The 27,607-nt window shown below is 39.2% G+C and overlaps 1 long non-coding RNA gene across 1 annotated transcript; it reads left to right on the forward strand.

Moving 5' to 3' along the window:
• The first annotated feature begins 12,556 nt into the window (after positions 1-12,556).
• On the forward strand, positions 12,557-17,847 carry LOC104249210 (uncharacterized). Its single transcript, XR_716662.2, has 3 exons — positions 12,557-12,968; positions 13,053-13,133; positions 17,482-17,847. It is a non-coding gene; the product is annotated as an uncharacterized lncRNA (long non-coding RNA).
• Positions 17,848-27,607: the final 9,760 nt, after the last annotated feature.

Genomic DNA, 27,607 nt, shown 5'->3' on the forward strand with positions numbered 1-27,607 from the left:
TCGGAGGACGCTCATGTTTGGAAGATGTTCTTTGACGGAGCCGTGAACGCCAAGGGTGTAGGGATTGGGGCAATTTTGATCTCGCCTTCTGGTCAGCATTATCCCGCCACAGCTAGACTTCGTTTCTTTTGCACAAATAATACAGCTGAGTATGAAGCCTGCATCATGGGCATGCATATGGCAATCGATCAGGATGTCGAAGACTTACTAATTATGGGAGATTCTGACTTGATTATCCGGAAAGCCCAAGGCGAGTGGGAAACTCAGGATGTCAAACTTATCCCTTACCGACAGCATGTGGAGGACCTCGGCAAGCGCTTTACATCAATAGAGTTCAGGTATATCCCGAGGTGTCACAATGAACTGGCAGATGCACTTGCTACTTTGGCTTCAATGCTACCCTACCCGGGCAACGCCCATGTCGATCCTTTGGAAATCCAAATCAAGGAAAGACACGGTTACTGCAACGTAATCGAGGCGGGATCAAATACGCAGCCTTGGTACCATGACATCAAAAGGTTCCTGAAGACACAAGAATACCCCGAGCATGCTACTGGAGATCAAAAGAGGACCATTAGGCGACATGCAAGTGGTTTCTTTCTGAGCGGGGAATTGTTATATAAGAGGACCCCGGACCTCAATCTCCTAAGATGTGTCGATATCGAGGAGGCGAGGAAGATCATGCACGAAGTACACGCAGGTGTGTGCGGACCTCACATGAACGGGTATGTTTTAGCGAAGAAAATCCTTCGAGCAGGTTATTACTGGATAACCATGGAATAGGATTGCTTTAGCTTCGTTCGGAAGTGTCATCAGTGTCAGGTGCACGGTGATTTGATTCATGCACCTCCCACAGAGTTGCATCCCATGTCTACACCTTGGCCATTTGTCGCCTGGGGCATGGATGTCATTGGACCAATCGAACCAAAGGCTTCGAATGGACACAGATTCATACTGGTTGCCATCGATTACTTCACAAAATGGGTAGAGGCTGTCACTCTCAAGTCGGTCACTAAAAAAGCTGTAGTGGATTTTGTACACTCAAATCTTATCTGTCGTTTCGGTATTCCTGCGACTATCATTACAGATAACGCAGCAAACTTGAACAGTCACTTGATGGGAGATGTATGCGAGCAATTCAAAATAACGCATAGGAATTCTACTCCTTATCGGCCAAAGGCCAATGGTGCTGTAGAAGCAGCGAATAAAAACATCAAGAAGATTTTGAGGAAAACCATCCAAAGTTCCCGACAGTGGCATGAGCAGTTACCATTTGCATTGTTGGGGTATCGCACTACGGTACGCACATCGGTAGGAGCGACTCCTTATCTTTTGGTTTATGGGACCGAGGCTGTAATACCGACAGAGGTAGAAATTCCTTCGCTTCGAACCATTGTCGAAGCGGAAATCGAAGACAGCGAGTGGGTCAAGACTCGGTTAGAGCAATTGACTTTGATTGATGAAAAGCGAATGGTCGCGGTTTGTCATGGACAGTTGTACCAACGAAGAATGGCCCGTGCTTACAACAAGAAGGTCCGACCCAGGAATGTCGAAGTAGGTCAACTGGTACTGAGGCGTATTCTGCCGCATCATGAGGAAGCAAAAGGGAAATTTGCTCCAAATTGGAAAGGCCCATACATCATAAGAAAGATATTGCCGAGAGGAGCATTGTATTTAGGTGATATCGAAGGAAATGACCCCGAAACAGCAGTAAATGCAGATGCAGTCAAGAGATACTACGTCTGAATTATACTCCAGTAGTCTTGACACATTTGAAATGAAGGAGGTTTTATTCCCCACTACTCCCCATACACTACCCAATTCTCTCTACAAGCCTTTGAGCCGCTTACAAAAAAAAAACAAAAAAAAAAAAAAAAAACAAAAACAAAACATTGATTGAGGCCTGAACTACGTTTGACTTGATTCCGAAAGGATACGTAGGCAGCCTCTCCCTGAGGTTCAGTCACACCAACAATAAAATCCCATTCACCCTGAAATTGAAACCGGGGCACGTCGAGCAGTTTAGAAGTTAGTATCATCTACCTCTCTTTACCAAGCACAAGCCTTCAGATCAATTACCAAAGATAGTGGGAAACCAATAAGCGTCACAAATGGAGACCGGCACACTCTGAATTGAGAGAGATAAAATGAGAGAGTCTCGTCGGTGAAAACCTTCGGGCACCACGAGGCGACGGGAGTAGAGAAACCAAAATGAGAGAGCTTGTTTAGTAAAAACTCACAAAGAGTGCTATCAAGCGATGACAGGAAGAGAAATGAGAGAGGTCAGCCGGCGAAAACCCGCAAAGGGCGCTGTTGGCCGAAAAGAATGACTCCACTCCAATGAGGTCTCGGCAAAGTTCCACCGGTTTGGAATGACAGATCCGTTCTGGTTCAGGGAAACGCAAGTTCATGGAAGGTCAGGCGTCCAGTCCAAAGAGCATGTCATGTCATTTAAAGCCAGCGTTATCTTCCTCAGATAAGTCTTTCTCGTCCCAAAAGGGACACTCCCTTCCTGAAATTTGTTTTCTCCTTTCTTTGTTTCTCTTCGAATCCCTTTTATGTTTTAACCCCAAGTTCAGGATACACCAGAGAGGGCAGGTGGCAAGTTTGTTTTCACGGAATTTCGTTTCATGAAGGAAAACACCCCATTTCGTTGGTACGTCTGTCCAAACTTGATGAATCATGATGTTTGATGGCGTCCGAAGTAAAGAGAAAAAAGAGAAATTTCCCCGAGCAAGTCCGCCTTCGGACGAATCCCCACAGAGTCTCCCCTTGTACAATCTGCCACAGAGTCTCCCCGTTGGAATTTCCCCAGCACATCCCCAGCGAGTCCCTTTGTAAAAATTCCCCAACAAGCTTACCCCAACAAATCCTAGAAAGCCCGCTTTGAAACAAATCTCCAGCATGCCCCAATTGTACAAAAGTCCACACAAAGAATCCACTTTGTAAATATTCCCCCACAGAGTTTCTTTTTGTACAAATCCCCACAGAATACCTCCAATAAAATCCCCGTTGAGAACCTCCAAGCAAAACGGATTAAAAAAAAAGAAAAAAAAAGAGCCTTGCGAGGCAAATCATCACAGAATCTGGAAATACAAGCCTGAGTAGTCTAAAGGGTTTCGACATATGAATCAAATCAATGGCGGGACTTCGCAACAGAAACGAAGACGCAACAAAGCAACCGGGAACGATAAAGGTCACCGAACCGACCGTCATTTCCGAACTAACAATTGTTCTTTGTCTGAAAAGTTAAAACAGGTATAATCCAAGACAACCGTGCAAGAAGCAGGTGTCGCCCGAAGAAGAAGGTACACGGGTACAAGAAATTTTGGCAATAAGGAATTCACTTGAAAAGTAAGTTTTCACGAAACTCCCTTTTATCTTCTACTAAAACAAGAAAATTCAAAAAAAGAAAGAGGTCGTTTAGTATTCTCGAACTTTGCCCCCAGCCAGTCAGCATTAGGGTTTTAAACCCTGAACTGAGCTTTTCCATTCAATCAGCATTAGGGTTTTAAACCCTAAACTGAATTTTTCCTTTAGTTAGCATTAGGGTTTTAAACCCTAAACTGAACTTTTTTCCTTTCAGCCAGCATTAGGGTTTTAAACCCTAAACTGAGCTTTTCCATGCAATCAGCATTAGGGTTTTAAACCCTAAACTGAACTTTTTTCCTTTAGTCAGCATTAGGGTTTTAAACCCTAAACTGAACTTTTTCCCTTTCAGCCAGCATTAGGGTTTTAAACCCTAAACTGAGCTTTTCCATGCAATCAGCATTAGGGTTTTAAACCCTAAACTGAACTTTTTTCCTTTAGTCAGCATTAGGGTTTTAAACCCTAAACTGAACTTTTTTCCATTCAGCCAGCATTAGGGTTTTAAACCCTAAACTGAGCTTTTCCATGCAATCAGCATTAGGGTTTTAAACCCTAAACTGAATTTTTCCTTTAGTCAGCATTAGGGTTTTAAACCCTAAACTAAACTTTTTTCCATTCAGCCAGCATTAGGGTTTTAAACCCTAAACTGAGCTTTTCCATGCAATCAACATTAGGGTTTTAAACCCTAAACTGAATTTTTCCTTTAGTCAGCATTAGGGTTTTAAACCCTAAACTGAACTTTTTCCTTTAGCCAGCATTAGGGTTTTGAACCCTAAACTGAGCTTTTCCATGCAATCAGCATTAGGGTTTTAAACCCTAAACTGAATTTTTCCATTAGTCAGCATTAGGGTTTTAAACCCTAAACTGAATTTTTCCATTCAGCCAGCATTAGGGTTTTAAACCCTAAACTGAGCTTTTCCATGCAATCAGCATTAGGGTTTTAAACCCTAAACTGAATTTTTCCTTTAGTCAGCATTAGGGTTTTAAACCCTAAACTGAACTTTTTTCCATTCAGCCAGCATTAGGGTTTTAAACCCTAAACTGAGCTTTTCCATGCAATCAGCATTAGGGTTTTAAACCCTAAACTGAATTTTTCCTTTAGTCAGCATTAGGGTTTTAAACCCTAAACTGAATTTTTTTCCATTCAGCCAGCATTAGGGTTTTAAACCCTAAACTGAGCTTTTCCATGCAATCAGCATTAGGGTTTTAAACCCTAAACTGAATTTTTCCTTTAGTCAGCATTAGGGTTTTAAACCCTAAACTGATTTTTTTTCCATTCAGCCAGCATTAGGGTTTTAAACCCTAAACTGAGCTTTTCCATGCAATCAGCATTAGGGTTTTAAACCCTAAACTGAATTTTTCCTTTAGTCAGCATTAGGGTTTTAAACCCTAAACTGAACTTTTTCCCATTCAGCCAGCATTAGGGTTTTAAACCCTAAACTGAGCTTTTCCATGCAATCAGCATTAGAGTTTTAAACCCTAAACTGAATTTTTCCTTTAGTCAGCATTAGGGTTTTAAACCCTAAACTGAATTTTTTTCCATTCAGCCAGCATTAGGGTTTTAAACCCTAAACTGAGCTTTTTCCTTTAGTCAGCATTAGGGTTTTAAACCCTAAACTGAACTTTTTTCCTTTAGTCAGCATTAGGGTTTTAAACCCTAAACTGAACTTTTTTCCATTCAGCCAGCATTAGGGTTTTAAACCCTAAACTGAGCTTTTCCATGCAATCAGCATTAGGGTTTTTAACCCTAAACTGAATTTTTCCTTTAGTCAGCATTAGGGTTTTAAACCCTAAACTGAAATTTTGCCCATTCAGCCAGCATTAGAGTTTTAAACCCTAAACTGAGCTTTTCCATGCAATCAGCATTAGGGTTTTAGAACCCTAAACTGAATTTTTCCTTTAGTCAGCATTAGGGTTTTAAACCCTAAATTGAATTTTTTTTTCCTTCCAGCCAGCATTAGGGTTTTAAACCCTAAACTGAGTTTTTTCATGCAATCAACATTAGGGTTTTAAACCCTGAGCTGAACTTTTTCCTTTAATCAGCCTTAGGGTTTTAAACCCTAAACTGAACTTTTCCCTTTCAGTTAGCATTAGGGTTTTAAACCCTAAACTGAATTTTTCCTTTGGTCAGCATTAGGGTTTTAAACCCTAAATTGAATTTTTCCTTTAGTCAGCATTAGGGTTTTAAACCCTAAACTGAATTTTTCCTTTGGTCAGCATTAGGGTTTTAAAACCCTAAACTGAACTTTTCCCCAGTTGGTCAGTATTAGAGTTTCAACTCTAAAAAATGGAGTTCTCCCCAGCTATTCGGTATTAGGGCTCCAACCCTGAACTGAGCATTTTTATCTTCCTTCCTCAATTTTATGAACTTCTTGGCGAATAATTAACGAAATTTTCCTAGTGAAACTGGGGCAGAAAATTTCGTTTGTTTGTTTGTTTTCTCCCGCAGGTCTAACCTCGAGCCACACGGATCGAAATGACCCATGAGATGAGTCTCAACTCAGAATCAAAAAAGAAAAGGACAAAAAGAAGATGTCCCGAGATACCGGAGAAAATGGAAGGCGGATCGTTCCAAGATTTGATTAAGGTCCAGAACTCTGCCAGTCACGTCTCACTGAGTATCCCAGAGGTTAAACAAGCACCTACAACTCGCAAGCATCAAGATTCGGATCGAAGTCTCCAAGCAAAATCAGCTAAGACCCATGATCAAGTCGCAAAAGAATCATAGATAGGGATCTTGTAACTAGCAGTTGACATGCATATAAGTATTTAGTTCAGTTTCAATTTTTCTTTGGTTGTAATAAGGCGGTCAGTAAAGCAGGTGACAACAGCAACAGCAGTAACAGCAAGCATTGCAATCCCATGGTAGTCCCAGCTGCCGAAGCTTCCCGAACTACATTGACCTGATTCCTGTTTAGCCCAGGATATGTAGGAAATCTTTGAAGCAAAGATTCGGTCAGATCTTTCAAAACATGCTTCACACGGAGTAGTCCATAGGCAAAAATCGCTCATACCCGCTCACTTTATCTTTGCACGAAAACTCTTCGTGTTTCCGAACAAAGAGGGGCAGCTGTGAGCACGTGATTTTTGTTTCGCGTGACAATCGCTCCAAAAGAAATAAAAAATGTGACAAATGGTCCTGCTGTACAGGTTTTGGATTTTGTGTGGCATATTCGTTAGTTATCTGTAATCCCGTCCGTGTTTATTTTTAAAATAAATAAATAAAAAATGTGCATCTTTCATTTTTATTTCTGTCATTAAGTGATGTAAGTATAATTAATGTCAATTGTATGTAAAATGTTGTTTATGGTTTTATATGGTATTATTTGGTAAATTAATTCAAAAGAAAAAAAATAATAAAAGAGAAGAAAGAATTCTCGGACTTGGGCCAGTCCAATTTTAAATAAATTGGCCCAAACAACTCAGCCCAAAACCCGTGCTTGCCCCGGTCCAGACCAGCCTACTTTAAGAACGTCCAAATGACGCCGTTTTAATCCAGTCTGATCTGGGCCGTTGATCTCAGATTGATCAACGGCCAAGATCACTTCCCCATAACCCACTGATGAACCCGACCCATTCCACCCGGACTGACCCAACCCCCTCTAGTTTTGAAACGACACCATTTCCTATTAGTTGAAGGATCCTGGCCCTTCATCGTGTCTCATCCGACGGCCAGGATCCGTTTAGCCACTCCATATATAAGCTCCCACTCGTACCCTTCCCCCTATCCAATACCCCAGCTTTCATCATCTTCACAAGAACCCCAACCCTAGAGCCGCCCCCATCTCCCTTCACCAGAAACCCAGCGGCATGAACGCCGGTGACCTCTGCCTGAACACCATAGAACCCCCTTACCGCCCTGAACATTGATCTGTTGGCCGTTTAGTTCGAATCCCTTCCCACCTTCTCGAATCTTCATTTGAAGATTCGAGTCGGAACCCGATTTACACCAATCGACCTCAACTTCACACCAGACAGTCCCCAGACCCCCCTCGTGACCAAACCATGCTTGGTTTGGTCCGAATCTAACCAGGGAAACACGAATCCCAGATCTGATTCTTTGAACCCTAGGTTTCCTCGTGCCTGTTCCGTATCTGTTTAAGCCGAAGAGATTAAGGTGTAACGGACCTTAATCGAAGTGTTTCTCATCTGAGAAACACTTCGATTAAAGTCCGTTCAGCCTTAAGAAAGGCCTGTTCGAATCCAAACTGAGGCTCTTTGATTTTTCGGGATTTAAGGTGAGTTTTGTTTTCTTTTTTTTATTATTCCATGTGCTGAGTAAAAGTCTGTTCATGTTTTGTTTTAATTCGTGTTTTTGAATTTTACCAACTGTGTCATGTCCACCTTGCCTAAACCTCTGTGTTTGATTGAGTCTTTCCTCTACTTGTTACTGATAATGTGTATATGTGTATGTGCTGTGCGAACAATTGAACTTCAAATTTTGACTGATCAACTGATTCCTCGAGTACAATTTTGCTTAGTCAGTACAATTCAAATCATGTGTTCGATACTGTTAAATGTCTGATTTTGGCTTCGATTGTATGTGTTTTAACTAGTATAGTCGAATCGATATACGTCGTCAATTGGTTTCATGTTAGAATGGTAGCAATTTGACTCAGGCTTTTGTAATTTACTGAAGCATTGTTGAATCAGATTAATGTTGTTGCCACTCGGTATTAATTTGTTTAGCCAAATCAGAAAGACATTTAAAGGATTGATTTATTAGCTAGGTTTCAGATTTTAATTTAGTTGATAACATTGTTTACTCATCTCTCAGCCTTGGGCAGCATGTGCATTACAAAGTAATGGACAGCATGTGCTGTCAGAATACATTCTGTTGCCCATATTCTGCTTTAGTTTCAGAAATAATAAGCATTACTCAAAAGGTAAGCCTGCCAAGGGAATATCATGGGGTTGTGTTCTTATTTAAATAGTGAGTGGAAACTGAAAAGGGGTAGCACATGGGAGGGTGTTCTAATTGTCTAAACAGGCTGTTAAAGGGTTGATTTTAGGTTTATAAAAGAGGAGACTTCCATCAGTTTTAGGGATACATGAGATAGATCCGATAGGAGAGAGCAAAATACATACACATACACACATAGACAGGCATACAGACCTTAAGATAGACATAGATACACACACACATACAGAGAAAAAGAGAATACACACAGAAAACTTAGTTTGGAGATTGAGAGTTGAAGTTCTGAAAAGCAGAAAACTGGAAAAGAACTCTGTTTGATAACACAGACAGACAAAACTAGAAATTGCATTCTTCTTGCTGTCTTGATTTCAATGGTCTTGACCTGTTTGTCCAATACTGATTTCTTCTAAATCCAACGGAGTCTGCTGGTTGTTTGTTGGTTTACTCTGGGATTTGGTCTAGCTGGGATCTTGATTCTATTCCAATTATTTTGCTTGTTGTTGCTGCTGCCATTCTGTTTCTTGCTGCTGCTGATTTCCCTATCTTCTTCCTCTTCTCCTTTGCATTTTCAGTATTTCTAGGTACACATCTCGAGTCTCACATTGGTGTAGCTGAAAGTAACATTGAAAAGCATGAATAGAAAGATTTGAAGGAGTTATAATCACCCGCTATTTACTGACTGCCTTTTCATAAATGTTGTTAAGTTGTGTAAATTTTAGTTTATAGCTAATAGAGAATACATTAGTAAGTTTGTACTTAATTAAAGTTTATGTTAATTTGAAACTGTGGTATTTGATTCGTTTAGTAGCATACATGATGTAAATATAATTCATGGAATGTGAAACTATTTAGTACGATTGTTAAAATTAAATTCACTCTTTCAGCATGCTTTGAATAAGTAGGGGCGAGTGGCTTTTAAATCTAACCAAATATGATATAGTTTTGAATCACCCAGTTCGATTTCCTTTAGGCAGTTTATAGGATTAGTTTTGAACATCATCAGTAACATCCTTTGATAAGGAATTCTTTAATCCTGTTTAAGCAAGTTAATTTAAATCCAATTTTAGGATGTTGTTCGGATTAAGTATTGTATTTCGTCGATCTCGCATGTGACTTCTTTGTCCAATTAAAAGCATGTTGCACAGGGTATGACGTCTCTCCATGTTATAAGTAATTAATCAGAAATTGACAAGGATCCGGGTTAGGCCAAAGCATATACTTGAATTAACGGGTGTCTTTCTTCTTCTATTTTTAGACAAACGCATTTAGAAATGTAGCCGCTTTAGGATATCCTTTCTAAAATAGAGACGAGCCTCGCCAGATAAAAATGCAAATTGCGGGGCCCTCAATAACTAACCATAATAAATATTTAGAATTCAGGATAGGCTGTTTAGCGAATTTCATGGCCTTCCCCGAAAATAATAACGCGGTTAGACTCTTTAGGCGCGGCTTAATTAAATTACATTCTTAAACTCGGGTGCACATTGATGTGACCCGAATCCAAATCTCAACGGAGTCAAAATGTGTCGACGACCACGGGTGCATTGATTGTGACGTGGTCCGAGACGCATTTTCACGACGTTGCAATTCTATAAAAATAAATGATAATAATAAGAGCGGTTTAAACTTAATAAAAGCACGTAAGTCGTAACATATATTTAAATCAGATATTTAGCCATTATAACAATTTAAGCGACCGTGCTAGAACCACGGGATTCAAGGGTGCCTAACACCTTCCCTCGGGTCAACAGAATTCCTTACTTAGAATTTCTGGTTCGCAGACTTCATTTGGAAAAGTCGAAAATTTCCTCGATTTGGGATTCAAGATAAACCGGTGACTTGGGACACCAAAAGCCAAACCTTTCCCAAGTGGCGACTCTGAATTAAATAAATAATCCCATTTCGAATATTGTCACTTAAATTGGAAAAACTCCCCTCGCGCATTTACCCTTCGGGGCCGGGCGCGCAAAAAGGAGGTGTGACACCTACCATTTGTTGCTCCTCTATAGTTTCATTCAAAAAGAAAATGTAATGGAAAAGGAGTGTGGAACTATCTAAACAGCTACATTACTTTCCAATTGAGAACTTTGTTAGAATGGTCAAGGCAAATCTGGCCATTATGTACCATGCAAAGCTAAAGCGGAAAATCCTAGTGTGTGATCAAGAAGTGATAAAAATGCATATGTTAGCCGAAATTTCAGTATATTCTCATCTTCTAAAGCTTGTGACTCTTTTGTTTAAATATGGAATTCTGAAAGAGATCTCAGATCTGATGTATTAGATTCTTATAAAGCTTGTGAGTTGTGACTCTTGTGTTGCAGACTTGCAGCTATAATCTTCAGTTACAGCAAAGCATGAAAGTAGCAAGTTCCAATCTCATCTTCTATTAGCAGATGCTTATTTCAAAAATTAACAACAGTTAGATCAATCATTCTGATAATTAGCCTAACTGGAATAGGTGTCCATATAATGGTAGTCTATAAAGGTAAATAGAAGGGGTATTAATAGCACTAAAATGACAACTCGGGAATGAAAATACAGGTACAATAGCAGATTAAACAGACCAAATTAGGGGAATGCAAGGATCATCATAATCATCTTGCTATTCCAATATTCACAAGCCAAGTCTTAAGCCCCTAATATAGAACTGAATCAATATTTCTCGTCAGCGCAAGAAGTATATAGTCCTATTAGAAACTTTACAAGAAAAATGCTACAGTATCAGTTATCTTTTTTGGTCCAAGATTCCAATCAACACCAAGTTTCAGTATCTGTAGTTTTTATTTTACAGATTTAGACAGGAAGAGGGAACCTAACTGAACAGTAGATTTAACACTATAGTTTAACCTCTTGATCATTATAATATTTGGCAAAAGCAAGCTTATGTACTTTTTGCCTCACATTCATTACAATTGATACAAGAACCTAACTGAATAATAGATGTTACATAGGATTTTAAATTCTAACCTTTTAACCAATGGATTACTCGTTCAAGAAGAAGCTTTGTCCCTTTTGCCTCACATCATAGCAATATGGTTTCAGGTTTTGTTTTGATAAAATCTGTTTTGGATTTGTTGTTTTTTGGAAAACAATTGTATTTCCAATCTAAGGCTTTTTAATTTGGTTTTAGGAAACAACCTTGTTTAAAAGGATATCAGTAAAATTTAAAAAGTTGTTGGTGCTTCTAGATTAACTGTTCAAATTAACTGCTCTCAGGTTATTGTCGATTTAACTGTTGAATTCAAAGTTGAATTTTTCTCCTTCGTCTTACTTACACTAGAGTTCAAATTAAAGGTTGGGTTGGGATATGTATTTCTGGTATATTCTGTTTTTTTTTTCTTTGGTAAACAGTATATCTGCTGCTAATTGTGAACTATTCTCTGAACAGTTTTCATGGTGCTGAAATTAATGTTGTCATTGCTGGTATGTTAAGCTGGTTAAATGCCGCTGGAATTTGCTGCTCGTGCTGTAATTGCTGTGTTCTAAAGCTGATTTAATGTTGCTGGTACTGAACTTTGAATGTTGAGGATGTATCTGCTGTTTTTAATGCTGCTTCATTGTTGCTGGAACGGATAAATGCTACTATTGAGGAAGGGGTTTGGAGAAAATTAATCAAGAGAAGATGACAAACCTAAAAAGGTCAGACTCAATGGTATAATTTGTGAACTCGATTTTATTTAGTTTAAAAAGCAAACTCATTTGATATAATACCTTTCTAAAAGTGGCTTTTCAAGTTGTCGTTAGCCAATTACTTCAACTTCTCGATACAAGTTTTGACCCAAAAAAAAAGGAAAAATGAAGAAGAAGAATCCCAAGACAAGTGGAGTATATAATATTATAGGCCAGAGAGGTGTATATAATTTTCACAATTGATTACAAAGACTAAGATGATAATGAGTATTAAAAAGACTTCAGAAGTCAATGACCTGTATTTTAATCTTGGAATTGCCAATCTCTATTTTATTCTTCTTTCTGTTGGTGGCCTTTCAAGTTGTCTATAGCCAGTTACTTCGACTCACTACCAGATCTTTCTGAATCCCAGTGCTTACTTTTTCCCCACTCTTCATCTATTTTAGGAACTTCACGTCAACATGCTATGATTGGGAAAAATCGAGAATATCGAAAAGAATATCAACATTGAAAAATGAGCTCTATGTTGGTTTGATTTTATTTATAAATAGAGAAAATGTAATATTATTCAATTCTACGTATATATCTCCTCATTAGTTGAAATAAGAAACACAAGTTTTCTGTTCATGTATGTAGTAAGTAGTTAGAGATAAGTGTTATTGAAGTTAATTTGATTCTATTGATTGACATCTATATAACTATTGACGTAGTTAAAATGTTTTGCTGGTGATTTGATGTTAAATGTTTAAACTAATATCAAGACAAGTGGAGTATTATTATTTTCATAACAAGGGACATGTATATTATTTTCATAATTGATTACAAAGACTAAGATGATAATGGTAGAGAAGTCGATGAGTATATTTTAATATTGGAATTCTCAATCTCTATATGATTCTTCTTTCTAGTAGCGGCCTCCAAGTTGTCTTTAGGAAATTACTTCAAATTCTCACATATCCTTTTTTTTCTGAATCCCAGTGCTTACTTTCTTCACCTATTTCTAACAGCTTAATATTGGTTGGTTTGCTGAAATTTAAGTGGTCTAAAGGTATGATTATATGTTAGAAATCTCTTATTTCCTTATTTTTTTCTGGTGATTCTAATTAGTGTTTTAAACCCGAAAAATTCAAAGGAGTTATCCCTGATATTTGGCCGAGTTCAAGACGGGTGCTGAACATAATTCAAAGGAAGTTATCCCTACAAAGCTGCTCAGGTTTGTTTTCTTATTTGCCTCCTTGAGTTTATGCTTGATCTGTTTTGTGTTTTGATTGGGATTTTACGGATCTGTTTGCTGCGATTTCATCATCCTAATTTCTCACAGATCTTCTATTTTGTTTTGCAAGATGAAATCTTTTTGTTATATTTTCGATAGATTTGGCCTTAATTAGCAACACAATGACATAAGATGTTGAAATGCTCTTCTGTAGTGAGTAAATGACCGGCTGATACACAACTGTAGGAACATTTCCAGCTCCTGATGTTTCTTTTGACCTGTTTTAATTATTCTGGTTCAGACTGTGGTTATGGATTCTCTTCATGTACACGGGGTTATTAGTTTAATTATGTCTCTGATGCTGAAAAATTGCTGATTTTGTCTCTGTTTGTGGTAGCTATATTTGTTCAATATAATCAAAGGTCTTTCTTATATCCAAGAGTTGGAAATAAGTTGCCGGATGATGATTATTGAGTGAGTAATGCACAGTGCTTATATAGAAATAGAAGCAACAAGTAAAGAGTGCAATGAATCTAGCTGTGTTGGAGAAGTCATTGTAAATGAGCAGGAGAAGAGATCTATGATGAGTTTTCTTTTCCTGAATATTTGGGTGCTATACTTTGTTCTTTATCTTATAAACTTCTTTTAAAAATTAATAGTTATGTGGGATATTATGTGTATGATTTCGTTTCTAGACATTTGTGTGATTATGATTGACATTTCTGGTGTTAGGGTCTAATTGCACAGAAAGTTATTATTCATCAAAATAATTGCTCCACACACACCATTCGATGTTTGACCTTGATCAATATTTCGAGGATTTAAAAATTAAGATGAATAAATTATTTTCTTGATACATATCAACTAACTTACAAGATGAAAATCTTTTATATGCTGAAATATTAGCAAAATTAGCAACAATCTACTGCAATCAACTTGATAACAAGTGTTACAAATTGTTTTAGACAGCGAAATTCAACAAGACAACCATAGGCTCAAGCTGAAGTACAATACTTCCCTTGTTTTTGTAGCCCATCCGCCTTGTTCCGTAGATATCTCCATATTATTTTGGTAATTGGGTTGGGAGATCTATGATCAATCCACCTTTTTTTTGTTTGAGGTGTCTGGCTATATGTGCAGTAAATTGTCATCTGCTATATGCTTTATGCTTCTTCCTTCAGATTCTTGTGTTCTTTCTTCTACTTCTTTAAACGAGGACTTTTCATTAAACGGGGATTTCCGCACCTGCGACTTCTTTCCGCAGATGCGCTGCCGCTTCTGCGGTGCCTGGGCCACATCTGCGGTCTAATCTCAAAATGCCTCAGACCGCACCTGCGGTCCTCCTACTGCTTCTGCGGTGCCACATCTACGGTCCAATACATGCAGGTGCGATTATGACAGGTTCAACCAACTTTATTTTTATCATAAGTCCAATTCAACTTCCGTTAAGCACCCGAAACTCATCCGAGGCCCCCGGGACCTCAACCAAACCTGCCAACCAATCCTAAAACATCATTTAAACTTGTTCCAACCTTCGGAACGCTCAAAACAACATCAAAACACCAATTTAACATCGGATTCATGCCTAAGATCTCAAAAAACTCTCAAATTACACTTTCGATCAAAAAGTCTATCAAACATCGTCCAAATGACCTGAAATTTGCAAGCAGGTCACATTCAACACTACAGAGCTACTCCAACTTCCGGAATTTCATTCCGACCCCGATATCAAAATCACACTATCGAACCGGAAACTTCAAAAATTCAACTTTCGGCATTTCAAGCCTAAATAAGCTATGGACCTCCAAAACACAATCCGAACACGCCCCTAAGCCTGAATCACCCAACGGAGCTAACGTAACCAACAGAACTCCATTCTGAGCCCGTCTTCACACTGCTTCGACTACGGTCCAAATTCTAAAGCTTAAACTCTCTTTTAGGGATTAAGTGTCCCAAAACACTCCGAAACTCAAAACAAATCATTCCGGCAAATCAAAATAGCATAAGCGAATACAGAGAAAGCAGTTAATAAGGGATCTGGGCATTTATTCTTAAAACGACCGGCCGGGTCGTTACACTTGGAAGTTGATTTTTCAATTTTTCTTCACTCCCACGTGCTTAAAAGAGAGTGCACCTACCTTTTTTGCCACATAAGCGTCCAGGGAGGTTATAGCTCTCAGAAGGCCGAGTTTAGGGGGATAATTAAGACCACGAATAGTTTAGGAGTGTAACTAATAATTCGTGTCAAGTTTAGGGGAGGGGGAGGTGAGGTATTCCGCCATATTTTAATTTTGTCTCTGATGCTGAAAATTTGCTGATTTTGTCTCAATTTGTGGTAGCTATATTTGTTCAATATAATCAAAGGTCATTCTTATATCCAAGAGTTTGAAATAAGTTTATAATCTTATGAACTTCTTTTAAAAATTAATAGTTATGTGGGATATTATGTGTATGATTTCATGTCTAGACATTTGTGTGATTATGATTGACATTTCTGGTGTTAGGGTCTAATGGCACAGAAGTTATTATTCATCAAAATAATTGCTCCACACACACCATTCGATGTTTGACCTTGATCAATATTTCGTGGATTTAAAAATTAAGATGAATAAATTATTTTCTTGATATATACCAACTAACTACAAGATGAAAATAAAATTAGCGACAATCTACCGCAATCAACTTGACAACAAGTGTTACAAATTGTTTTAGAGTGGGCAATTCAACAAGACAACCATAGGCTCAAGCTGAAGTACAATACTTCCATTGTTTTTGTAGCCCGTCTGCTTTGTTTAGTAGATACAACAACAACAACATACCCAGTGTAATTCCACAAGTGGGGTCTGAGGAGGGTGTCACACCTCCTTTTTCACCCGCTCCCCCGTAAAGAGCACAGAGGGAGTTTTTCGAATTAAAGGACAATCGAAACGGGATTTTATTTAAAGATTCAGAGTCACCACTTAGGAGATTTATGGTGTCCCAAGTCACCGGTTGAATCCCGAATCGAGGAAAAGATTGACTCCGTATTACAGTCCGCGAACCAGAAATCCGAGTAAGGAATTCTGTTAACCCAGGAGAAGGTGTTAGGCATTCCCGAGTTCCGTGGTTCTAGCACGGTCACTCAACTGTCATATTTGGCTTATTTATCTGATTTTAATACATTTTTGAACCTATGTACCAATTTTAACCCTGAACCGCTTTTATCATTTATTATTTAAAGAATTGCAACGTCGTGAGAATGCATCTCGAATTGCGCCACATAAATGTACCCGCAATTTTCGATACGTTCCAACTTCGTTGAGATTTGGATTTGGGTCACATAAATGTGCACCCGAGTTTAGGAAGATAACATTATTAAATACGCGTCTAAAGATACTAACGCGTTGTTATTTTGAGAAAAGTCGTAAAGTTCGCTATGCGGCCTGTCTCGAAATCTAAGCATTTGAAATAACTATCCGTTGAGGGCCCCGCAATTTGTAATTTATTCGGCGAGGCACGCCTCACTTATTTTTAAAAGGGTAAGCCTAAAGCAACTATAATTTTGCTATTTTTATTGTCTCTAAAGTAAAAAAAGGTCCTAATTAATTTGTTTTAAGAGCCACTTCCCCATTTAAGAAAGAAACTTATAATTAATCCGCATCGGGCCTCCGAGGCCTACCCGTGGAACAACCAGCTTTCAGCTCCAAATCCAAGCACAACTTTCCTGATCGATTAACTCATTAACAATGATTACAATTATTAGCTTAATAACACATTACCATTAATTTCCAATCTCGTTTTAACTATTGACAATGGCCTATTACTATCAGATTGAAAACATGTACCATAACATTATTATTACAACTAAAATATATTACTTGTCTAAACTACAACACTCACCAATGACAACATTGTCTAAAACGTACATAGATATACACATTATAAAATATATAAAAGAGAATTTTATAAGAATCCATAGATACAAGTTTGATTCTTAACAAAATATGAATAACGAATGCACTCTTAATCAATAACCGCATCTAAACCCATACTTACTGATTTCAGCTCAATTTTATTAGTACAAGTGAAATTCATGAATTCAAAAAAAACACTTTCTTGTTTCAGCTTGCAGCTTGCTTCTAATTTCAACAATTATACTACAAAAACAAAACCTAAACCCATATGACTATTACATAATCACATTCCAAAGTCCAAACAGTCCCGGAATCAAACAGCCCAAACAACTTATAAATAGTCCTAATTATACAGTCGTTTATTATTCATGTAACAGTAAACACATAACTAATATCAAATAGAATAGAAACATTCTATAGTTTGAACAATAAATCCTCTGGCCATTTTATTTCAGCTTCAATGAGCATACACCAAGATGATTCAAAGTAGTGTACCTGGAATCGAGAATAGCAGAAGAAGAAGAAGATGAAAGGCAGGTTAGCAGCAGCAGTAGTATACAATACATCAACACCACAGCAAAGAACAGAGCAACAACCAGCAGAAACAACACCCAGCACAAGAAATCCAAAACCCAGGAGTGAAACCAGAAAATACCAAGCAATTCACAGATAGGAACAGAATGTATTCAGAAATGAGACATGAGAGTAGATTTTCTGATTTCTGTTTTTCAGATTTTCAAATAAAGACACTCAGAACCTCAATTAAACAGTAACAAACTGATTCTGATTTTCAGTAGTAAAGAAGACCTCACTTTTCAGTATTTAGCTCTCAACCTATTGAACTCTTTAGGGTAAAAACTCAACTTGTATTTCACTCTTAAACTCTGAATTTCTGATGTCAAAATCCAGCCTAGACTCTCTAAAAAAAACTGAAAGAGAACTGATTTTTCTTCTCCAAAAAATCAGCCCCTTTTCTGTTTTGAATGACCCTATTTATAACCAAACCTCAGCCCCTTTCCAGCTCTAAGGAGCACTTAGCTAATTAGGAAAGTATTTCTCCCTACTACTACATGTTTTGTTCTCCTTTTAATTCACTTGTTCCCCACTAGAGTATGTTTTTCCCATTATCCCTTGTCCTTCCCTTTATTTAAATTCAAATAGGCATGAGCACCTATTTCTTAATCTATTTCCTTTCAACCTTCCCCCCACCATTATGTTTTGTTCCCCATTAGCATTTAAACAATTCATTAGTTTAATGGTACTTTAGTACCCTACTGTCAGAACATTCAACTTAAACCAATTTCAAACCTTTCAATCCCAAAATACCCTCCTAAAGTCCCTGAAATTACTGAAATTACCATTATACCCCATCGGTTATATCCAATCCTTCTAATCAATTAACCAAACTATAGCAGCTATAACCAATCTTAAGTGAGAAATCCTAACAATTGACTAATCAAATCATATAAGACTAACTCCCAATTGACAACACTTAGGAATCAGTTCATCATGGTCAGATTCATACCAACATTCAAGATCAGATTCAAATAAGAACAACATTAAGATTCATTAAACTTAAATCACAATTTAAGCTTGAAACTCAATTCAGACCAAATATCATCAAAATAAAGATTCAGTGATTAAACTAACACACTTCTAGATTAAACCTAAACAAGAACAAATGAACACTGTCAACATACTGAATGAAAACAAACTGACTTATATGAAAAAACATGGTGAATAACAATGAGAAAGGGAAATTGGAACAATTTGAAACAAATGATACCAACAGGCTTATCTCAACACAAAATTAGAACAGAAAATAAACAAGAGGGTAAACCTACTGGAATGAACCAAAAATTAAACTATTATCATGCTAATCTAACATTCAAGCATACCAGACTAATCGACGACACTTATTCAATCGATTACACAAATTATAACATATAACAATCGACAACAAACAGAAGCAATGATAAGATTGGACCAAATAAAAGGTCTGACTGGAAAAAGAAAAGAGTAATCGATAAAAGACGAATTTGAACTCATCTTAACAAACAAACAACGAAACATGAAAAACAAACAGGGAAACAGAAGAAATACCTCCTAACTCAGAAACTGGACGGCCTTGACTTGGACTCTGACTCAGACCTTTAATTGAGGTCGAACAGACCTTAATCGAGTGTTCTCAACTGAGAACACTTCGACTAAGGTCCACCCAACTTCCTTTAATTTGGACAAATTTCAACCTTTGGTTTTCTAGGGTTCTTGGGGGTTCAATTTGGGGTTCGAACGGTTCTGGTCTGATTCGAACCAAACCATCAGTGGTTTGGTGATGAGGGAGGTCAGGGAGATGTCCGGTATGAGTTTGGGACTGGTTGGGGTAGGTTTAGGTTCTGCTCAAATCTTCTATTGAAGATTCGAGAAGCTGGAGGTTGATTCGAGGCAAACGGTTAGCGGATCTGTAACGAGGGTGGTCAGATGGCTTAGGGGTGTTAATTTGGTGACCGGCGGCGTTGTTGCCGTCGGGTTTCAGGCGGAGGTGTAACAATGGCGGCTAGGGTTTGGGTCTGATCCGTCTCTGAGCTTGAGAGAGACGATGGGGTGAGGGGGGTTTGGTTTGGGGCGTGGGGTAAGGGATTAGGGTTATATACGGAGGGGGTGGTTTAATCTTGGCCGTTGGATCAAGCACGATCAACGGCCTGGATCAATTCACTTAAAGGAAACAGTGACGTTTGGTCTTGCATCGAGACTGGGTCGACCCGGGTTGAAATGGACCGGGTTATGGGGGAAGGTTAGGACCGTTAGATCATTGGAAACGGACGGCTCGGATTAACTTGCCTAAAACGGCATCGTTTCAAATAATGTTGGGTTGAACTGAGCCGTCTGATGGAAACAAATCAACGGCTTAGGTCTGAGGCGCCGAAACGACGTCGTTTGGACTGTCTGAGAGACCAGGCCTATTGGATTGGATCGTTTGATATGATTTAGGCCTAATTTTGCATTGAAATTGGCCTAGTTCCGATTTGGCCCAATTTTCACTCTTTTCTTTTTTCCTTTCATTTTCTTTTAATTCCTAAAAATCAAAATTCCTAAATTAAATTGTAAAACCAAGATTATTTTAAAAAGATATTAATTAACCCTTAACAATAATTAACACACAAGATCAAATATTGATTAAAATAAAATCACACAATTAAACAATAAAAATGACAAAGCTACCAAAAATTCATATTTTTGTGATTTTCATTCTTTAAAATAGGACATGATTTAATTAATTTAAAAATGCATAATTAAATCCTAAATATGCACGCAACAGGTATTTTGATATTTTTCAATTAATTAAAACAAGGTAAACATTCACAGACAAAAATAATTATCCAAAATGTCACGCAAAATTCTCAAAATTGTACCCAAAGGCAATTTGTTTTATTTTTCGATTTCTTTTGGAGTAGTTTTCGTGAAGCAAAAATCACGTGCTCACAGCTGCCCCTCTTTGTCCGAAAACACAAAGAGTTTTCGTGCAAAGATAAAGTGAGCGGATATGAGCGATTTTTTCCCGTTAGAATACGCCGTGTGAAGCATTTTTGAAAAGATTTAACCGAACTTTTGCTTCACAGGTTTCCTACATATCCCTAGCTAAAAGGGAATCAGGTTAATGTAGTTCGGGAAGTTTTGGTAGCTGGGACTACCATGGGACTGCAACGTTGCTGTTACTGTTGTTGCATGCTGTTACTACTGCTTTCCAACCTCCTTATTACACTATTGCTAGAAAGAAAACAAAAAGCTAGATTAAACTAATGATTACAGAATCTTATCTATCTTCGACTTGCTCTTGTAGTCTTCTTTATGATTTCTGAAATGGGATTCATGCTGGGGGTATTTTTGTTGTAACCCTCCGCATTACTGACTTCTGACTTGATTTTGAAATGTATTCTTCTGTTCTGCAGGCGGGCTCCTGACTTCAACTTGAATGTATACTCCTTTGTTCTACAGGCGGGCTCCTGACTCCAATAGCGACCTTGCAAATAAATCAGCCTCTATTCTCCAGGCGAGCTCCTGACTTCAACAACAACTTTAAAGTAAACACCTCCATTCTACAGGCGGGCTCCTGACCCCTTCAACTTAAAATATGACAACCTCCGTTCTACAGGCGGGCTCCTGACTTCAGCTACTTCTTAAAAATATAATACCTCCATTCTCCCGGCGGGCTCCTGACTTCATCTGCAACTTGTAATGATAACAACCTCCATTCTTCAGGCGGGCTCCTGACTTCCAACACAACTTAAAAATATAACACCTCCATTCTCCAGGCGGGCTCCTGACTTCAACAATGACTTAAAAATATAACACTTCCATTCTCCAGGCGGGTTCCTGACTTCATCAACTTCAAATATAACAACCTCCATTCTAACAGGCGGGCTCCTGACTTCTTCAACTTAAAACATAACAACCTCCGTTCTACAGGCGGGCTCCTGACTCCTTTAACTTAAAATATAACAACATCCGTTCTACAGGCGGGCTCCTGACTTCATCAACTTCAAAATATAACATCCTCCGTTCTACAGGCGGGCTCCTGACTTCTTCAACTTAAAAACATAACAACCTCCGTTCTACAGGCGGGCTCCTGACTCCTTTAACTTAAAATATAACAACCTCCATTCTACAGGCGGGCTTCTGACTTCATCAACTTCAAAATATAACAACCTCCGTTCTACAAGCGGGCTCCTGACTTCTTCAACTTAAAAATATAACAACCTCCGTTCTACAGGCGGGCTCCTGACTTCAATAAACCATTTCTCCAGAATAATACCTCCATTTTCCAGGCGGGCCCCTGACTTCGACTACTTCTTAAAAATATAATACCTCCATTCTCCAGGTGGGTTCCTGACCTCAACAATTTCTTAAAATATAACAACCTCCATTCTACTGGCAGGCTTCTGACTTCATCAACTTAAAACATAACAACCTCCGTTCTACAGGCGGGCTCCTGACTCCTTTAACTTAAAATATAACAACCTCCGTTCTACAGGCGGGCTCCTGACTTCATCAACTTCAAAATATAACAACCTCCGTTCTATAGGCGGGCTCCTGACTTCTTCAACTTAAAAATATAACAACCTCCGTTCTACAGGCAGGCTCCTGACTTCAATAAACCATTTCTCCAAAATAATACGTCCATTTTCCAGGCGGGCCCCTGACTTCGACTACTTTTTAAAAATATAATACCTCCATTCTCCAGGCGGGTTCCTGACCTCAACAATTTCTTAAAATATAACAACCTCCGTTCTACAGGTGGGCTCCTGACTTCATCAACTTCAAATATAACAACCTCCGTTCTAACAGGCGGGCTCCTGACTTCGACTACTTCTTAAAAATATAATACCTCCATTCTCCAGGCGGGCGCCTGACTTCAACAACGACTTGAAAATATAACACCTCTATTCTCCAAGCGGGCGCCTAACTTCTATTATGACTTAAAAAGATAGTACCTCCATTCTCCAGGCGGGCTCCTGACTTCAACTACTTCTTAAAAATATAATACCTCCATTCTCCAGGTGGGCTCCTGACTTCAACTACTTCATAAAAATGCATCTTATTGCTATTGTTCCTTCCTGCCTCCTGAACCATTTTCCTTCTAACTTGAACCATCTTCTTTCAGAACTGCTTCCCTCAAAGCTGGTGTTTCATTCCTCTGAAAACTGCTGGGGATAACACCGGTGTTTTATTTAAAAATATGTTATTTTCCTCCTTCAAAGACTACTTCCCTTAAAGCTGGTGCTTTCCTTCCACTGGAACTACTTCCCTTAAGACTTGTGTTATCTTCCTTCTGAAATTGCTTCCTTTTAAAACTTGTTTGGCCTTCTTCCGAAAATTGTCGGGGATACCATTTTCCCCCAAACTTGTGTTATCTTGCTTCTTCCCCAAGTGGGTACCGGACTTCCAGAAATTTTTCAAAATGAAAGAAAATTTTCTGCCCCAGTTTGACAATCTTTCTTGTATCATGATGTCTTTTCATCATCTATAACATTTCCTGTCCCTGCTTCAAATCAAATAAAAAATTTTGTTAGTTTAAAACGTGGTGAATAATCGTGCCACTCCTGCTGGGGATGGTTTTCTCTTTCTCCTTTTCCAGCTTTGTGTTCCATTACATCACCAAAGCTTGCTGGGGATGAGATTATTTGTTGGGGATGATATTCCTGCTGGCGATCATGTTCCTGCTGGTGATGGTTTTCCCCCTCTTCTTTCCCTGCTCCGTGTTGTCCGACTCTCTTGGAACTTGGTCGATAATCTGCCAGGGATGCTCTTGTTTCTTGACGATTCTTTATTCACCAATTGTTGCTTCCCACTTTTCTCCATATTCTCCCCGAAATCCTAGACCAATCCATCGTTTGGTCTTACAACGAACGTCTTTCTCATTCCATTGCATTATCTTTGGCCCGTCCTATCCACCTTGTGTTTTTGCGCCATCTTGGCAACTGGTAATAAGCTCTGAAAATCCTTTTCAAAACAAACTGCTGGGGAGATAAAGTCTTTAAGAAATAATAATAAAAATGATGAATTCAAGAAAATAAGAGAAGAATAGTTTTCTGAATGGTACAACCGATCCTAATGATCACGTCGTGCATTTTGGATTAACCAACCCAGTCTATTTATATCAATCAATCTTTTTGATGGCCTTACTTTGTTGGGGATATGTAAGCGCCTAATTCTTTTGTCGACTCAACATCTTTGCACTGCTTGATGCCTCGACGGATCCTTTCCGTCAATCTTATCTTGTTTGCCTCTTTTGACCTCTTGTCACCTCATAGTGCCCTTCGAGTGGTTTTCACTAATAAGACTCTCTCATTTCCCTAAACTCCCGTCGCCTTATGGTGCCTGTGAAGGTTTTCACCGATAAGACTCTCTCGTTTTATTTCTCTCAACTTACGTCGCCTTATGGTGCCTGTGGAGGTTTTCACCAATAAGACTCTCTCATTTTATTTTATTTCTTCCATCTGGGGATTGGAGTGTTACCGATATGACTCTCTCTGTTGGGGATTCTTTCGGCTATCAATTCATTTCCAGCTTATGATCCTCTTCTCTGCTGGGGATCAGAGTGTTATTCTCGACTTCCATTTGCATGACTTGGTGCTTCTCGGATACTGATCGGGAGGTCTTTTTTGGACATCAATATGTGTTTTTGTGTATGGCTAAAAGAAAAGGGGTATCAAAAGGTTAAAAATAATTTTGATGGGTAAAACAGTACAACTCTTGGAATCAAACTTCCTTCCCAAAATTACAAACACAACTTCTGCCCCAGTTTTTCGCTTGGGGATTTTTATTTTTGTTACACTATGACCGAGCTGTGAGGCGCCTACGTATCCTTTTTGAGGAATCAGGTTAAACGTAGTTCCCAATTCCTTTGTTTTTCTTGTGACTTTTCTTTTGTCTTTATTATTTTTCTCTTCTCTTTTTCTTTCATTTTCATTACTGATTCCAAAAGAGGAGTATGAAAGAATAAATAAGGCTCAAAAGGGGAAGCAAAGGTTGAAGTGTTTGGATGGAAGAACAAATTACCTCCGTCATTTCATTCTCCGATACCATGCCAAATGCAAACAAACGACAATTACCATTGGAAGAAATCATACATAATATCTCTTAACTGCGTCAGAATTGATGGCCATGTTGATGCATTTCCCTTCGATATATGTTAAACATAAAGCGCCATTGGACAACACTCTGGTTACAATGAATGGCCCTTGCCAATTCGGGGCGAACTTGCCCTTTGCCTCAGCCTGATATGGGAGGATGTGTTTCAGCACTTGCTGGCCCACTTCAAACTTCGGGGACGCACCTTTTTGTTGTATGCTCTTGCCATTCTCTTTTGATATAACTGGCCATGACACACAGCTGCCAATCTCTTTTCATCAATCAAGTTCAACTGCTCCAAACGGGTTTTGACCCACTCGTCATCATCAATCTCAGCCTCAGCGACAATCCAAAGGGATGGAATTTCAACTTCTGCTGGTATCACTGCTTCAGTTTCGTATACCAACAAATAAGGAGTTGCACCTACTGAAGTACGAACAGTAGTGAGATAACCCAACAATGCCAATGGTAACTTCTCATGCCATTGTCTGGACCCTTCTACCATCTTCCTCAGTATCTTCTTTATGTTCTTGTTGGCCGCCTCGACCGCTCCATTCGCCTTGGGACGATATGGTGTGGAATTACGGTGTGTAATATTGAACTGTTGACATACTTCTTTCATCAAACCACTGTTAAGATTAGCACCATTGTCCGTGATGATCACTTTTGGGATCCCAACTCTACAGATGATATGGGAATGAACAAAATCTAACACTGCCTTCTTGGTTACCGACTTGAAAGTTTTAGCTTCAACCCACTTAGTGAAATAATCGTTGGTCACCAGAATGAACCTATGACCATTGGTAGCTGCCGGCTCAATAGGTCCAATGACATCCATGCCCCAGGAAACAAATGGTCATGGTGCTGACATTGTATGCAATTCTGTCGGCGGAGAATGAATCAGGTCTCCGTGTATCTGACACTGATGGCATTTTCGCACGAAACTGATACAATCACGCTCCATAGTGAGCCAATAGTACCCTGCTCGAAGAATCTTCTTCGCCAATACATATCCGCTCATATGTGGCCCACAAACTCCAGCATGTACCTCTGTCATAACTGTCGTGGCTTGACTAGCATCTACACATCTCAGCAATCCCAAATCTGGTGTACTTTTGTACAACACTCCTCCACTGAGGAAAAATCCATTTGTCAGTCGCCGAATGGCTCTCTTTTGATCTCCGGTGGCCTGCTCAGGGTATATCCCCATCCTGAGGTATTCCTTGACATCATAGAACCATGGTTCGCCATCCAGTTCTTCCTCTAACATGTTGCAATAAGCATGCTGACCACGAACCTGAATATGCAACGGGTCAACATGAATTTTGTCTGGGTGGTGCAACATTGATGCTAAGGTGGCCAAAGCATCGGCAATCTCATTATGAACTCTTGGGATGTGTCTGAACTCCACTAATCGAAATCGCTTGCTCAGATCGTGCAAACATTGTCGATATGGTATGAGCTTCAAATCCTTTGTTTCCCATTTACCCTGAATCTGATGCACCAGGAGGTCCGAGTCTCCCAAGACTAAGACGTCCTGGACATCCATGTTTGCAGCTAGCCATAGACCCAAAATGCATGCCTCATACTCAGCCATGTTGTTGGTACAATAGAAACGCAGCTGAGCCGTAACAGGATAATGATGTCCTGTTTCAGAAATAAGTACCGCTCCTATTCCAACTCCCTTCGCATTTGCGGCTCCATCGAAAAAAAGTTTCCATACTGGTTCCTTGGTCATTTCCAACTCATTTATATGCATCACTTTTTCATCAGGAAAGTACGTCCTCAAGGGCTCGTATTCTTCATCAACAGGATTCTCAGCCAAGTGATCAGCCAATGTTTGGGCCTTCATGGCCGTCCTCGTCACATAGACGATGTCGAATTCTGTGAGTAAGATCTGCCATTTTGCCAATCTCCTTGTGGGCATAGGCTTCTGGAAAATATACTTCAGTGGATCCAAGCGTGAAATGAGATAAGTAGTATATGATGACAGATAATGCTTCAATTTCTGGGCCACCCAAGTTAGGGCGCAACATGTCTTCTCGAGTTGAGTGTACTTAACCTCATAGCCTGTAAACTTCTTGCTGAGATAATAGATGGCTTGCTCCTTCCTTCCTGTAATGTCGTGTAACCCTAGTATGCAACCAAACAAATTCTCTAGGACCGTTAGATAAAGAATTAACGGTCTTCCTGGCTCTGGTGGAACCAACACAGGTGGATTTGATAAATATCCTTTGATTTGGTCAAATGCTTCCTGACATTCTACCGTCCATTCTACCGCATCATCTTTCTTCAGTAGCCGAAAAATGGGTTCACAAGTTGCTGTGAGTTGAGCAATAAACCTGCTGATATAATTCAACCTTCCCAACAGACTCATTACTTTTGTCTTGTTCTTCGGCGGTGGCAAATCCTGGATGGATTTGATCTTTGATGGGTCCAACTTAATGCCTCGCCGACTGACGATGAATCCCAACAGCTTTCTAGATGGAACACCAAATGCACATTTGATCGGGTTGAGCTTAATATCGTACCTTCGAAGTCTTTGGAAAAACTTCCTTAGGTCTGCTACGTGGTCTTCCTGATGCTTGGATTTTATGATCACATCGTCCACGTATACCTCAATCTCTTTGTGTATCATGTCATGAAACACAGTAGTCATTGCTCTCATGTACGTTGCCCCAGCATTCTTCAAACCAAATGGCATTACCCGATAGCAATAAGTCCCCCACGGCGTAATGAAAGCCGTCTTTTCCGCATCTTCTTCATCCATCAGAATCTGATGATACCCAGCATAGCAATCCACAAAAGACCCGATCTCACGTCCGGCACAATTATCGATCAAGATATGGATGTTGGGTAATGGAAAGTTATCCTTTGGGCTTGCCCTGTTCAGATTGCGGTAATCGACACACACCCTGATCTTCCCATCTTTCTTCGGCACTGGCACCA

Source organism: Nicotiana sylvestris, chromosome 5, assembly GCF_000393655.2.
Source record: "Nicotiana sylvestris chromosome 5, ASM39365v2, whole genome shotgun sequence".
Taxonomy (NCBI): Eukaryota; Viridiplantae; Streptophyta; class Magnoliopsida; order Solanales; family Solanaceae; genus Nicotiana; species Nicotiana sylvestris.